Source organism: Octodon degus, unplaced genomic scaffold (assembly GCF_000260255.1).
Source record: "Octodon degus isolate 3935 unplaced genomic scaffold, OctDeg1.0 scaffold00070, whole genome shotgun sequence".
NCBI lineage: Eukaryota > Metazoa > Chordata > Mammalia > Rodentia > Octodontidae > Octodon > Octodon degus.
Window position 1 is genome coordinate 1,788,354 of NW_004524646.1, and position 2,533 is coordinate 1,790,886.

Consider the following 2,533-nt stretch of genomic DNA (forward strand, 5'->3'; position numbering starts at 1 on the left):
GGACTTTTATAGTGTAAAACCATGTGAGGCTAAGGTAGAGAGAATGGGAACTCACTTAGGTGGGCAGGAGGTGGGACAAAACTATGGTCAACCAATGGGATTACATATGGGAAAAGGTCTTTTCCTGGTGGGGGTTGGAATGCGGGACAGGGTCTCTTTCTGTTGGGGGTTGGGCTAGTGACTCACTTGGGTCTTTTCAAGTGATTGATACCTATTAGAATATCAATCCCAGGTGCTACTCGTTTAGCACTTGTTTGGCCTTTAGGTCTTTAGGTCTGGTTCACAGTAGGAGCATCCACCCCTTCCACAGTTGTAAGGCATCTGATCTTCTGTGCTCTCTCCTTCAAGGGCCTGGCCCTGTCTGACTGCCTATAATATTTTTATCTAACTTGCCTGCCTGCAATACCTTCATTTTGACATTTTTGAAGCTCTCAATGTTCACCCAGACTCAGCAGCAATGGAAGGTGGGACCTTCATCAGCAAGGCTCCCATGACAGTGGGTGGTGGGGTAGATTAACCAAAGCTTCTGCTGAGTGAGGCTCAGTGTGGCTTCTGCCTTGGTGAAGTTGGAGTGAGCCACAGCTCAGGAAGGCTCCAAGAAGGATGGGGCAGACCAATGTTCCACAAGGCTCTCACAGTGGTGGGTGAGTGCAGTGTAGGGATCACCAAGGCTCCCACAATTGGTGTGGGGGATGCAGGCTGAAGCTCAGTAAAGCTCCTGAGATAGTGGTAAGGGTAGGGCAGGACTGACTGGGTCCTATAGCTGCTGAGTGTCTTCCTGCCTTTCATGAGAGATAGGCTGCTGCAGATCAGCAAAGCTTCTTGCACTGCCAGTGGTGCATGCAGGCCAGACTCACAAGGTCCCTGTAGCTGCCTGGTGTCTGCATGTCTTCTACCCATTTTGGTAAATACTTTTTTTTTGGTTGTTGTTGGTAAACACTTTTAATGCACTAGGTAAATGCTTGTTGATCCAAACCTGTCAGTTCAGAGGTCAGTTTAGCATCCCATCCCACATCTGCCACTAGTCACATTACATCTTGGAGCAGTGCCTGGGGGCTAAGCAAGTATGGAGTTTATCCTATGGGAAGGTGTGACCTTCTTCTCAATCTGCTCTTCTTCCCTACACGTGGATTTGTTTCTGTCACCCCATTTCTTCTTGGTCCATTTTACTGTCTTCTACACAGCTGGTTTTTATTTTTTATTTTTTTCACATTAAATAGGTAATGTGATTAATTTACAAAATACAGAAAAGTAAGTAATGGAAAGAAATATGAAATCCCTCCATCATAGTGTTTAACCTTCTGGAAACCTACTCACATAAATGCTTTTTTGTTTTCATGGAAATAAAATCATATAATTAGGTAAGCGGTTCACAGTCAGATTGAATTGTCCCCTGAGGAGGACATGTGGCAGTGTCCACAGGCATTCTGGGTTGGCAAGACTGGGTTAGGTAGTGCTACTGGCACCTAGTGGTAGAGACAAGTGATACTACCAAGCATACTATGGTGCAGAGGCTAGCCCCCTGGCAACGAAGCATCTAACCCCAAATGCCAAAAGGAAATTCTGGTCCAGACCAAGGTTCAGCAGATCATACCACTCCCACATTGGCTTCCTGTTTTTATAATTAAAGTTTTATTGTAACATGGTGACATCCATTCAATTACCTATTATCTATGACTGTGTTTGCCTTACAAGGCAGTTGAGTAGGGGAAAGACTATATGAATACAAAGTATAAAATAAATGCGAACTATGCATTAAATTTTGTTATTTCTCTAGAAGCCACACTTTTTAAGTACAAAGATGCAAAGGATATTAGTTTTAATGTGTCCAAAATATTACCATTTCTACCTTTCAATTGCTATTAAAATCACCAATGAGTTATATTCTCGTGTCTCCTGTGTACTTAGACTCACATTTAGCACATCCCAATTTGGAGCAGGTACTCACAGTTCTCAAGTGCCAGTGGCTTCTGGGCTGGACAGTGCAGGTTTTCACTTAACATAAGGAAAAGTCATTTCACATTCCCTACACATTTACATATTGCTTTTAAATGGCTCAGTTTACTGAAAAGATCCCCATTTTCTGGATATTTATTTTGTTTCTGAGTTTAATAATTATGAATCATGATTCTGTGAACATTACTATGTACAACTTTACACACCAAATTTAATTATTTCTGTAGGAAAAATTTTGGAATGTGGGCATTTTAAGATTTTAAATTATTATTATTATTATCGTTGTTGTTATTTCTTACCTCAGGTTTATTTGTGCAAAGAGTGCAGAAGGACACTAGCCTCCCACAGATGGCAGCCCAGGGGTCACACCAGTCCTTCTGTTTTTACATCAGCAGATGAGAGGCCTTTACTGTGGAGCCTTCATGGGGGCCTGTGTACCTTTGGGAGCCTGGGCTGGAGCAGAAGCTGGAGCCTTGGCATTGGCTGGAGCCTTGGCATTGCCAATGTGAGCCTTGGCATTGGCCAGCAAGGCCTGCGACCCTTGGCAATGCAGGCATGATATGCTTCCCAAGCTTGG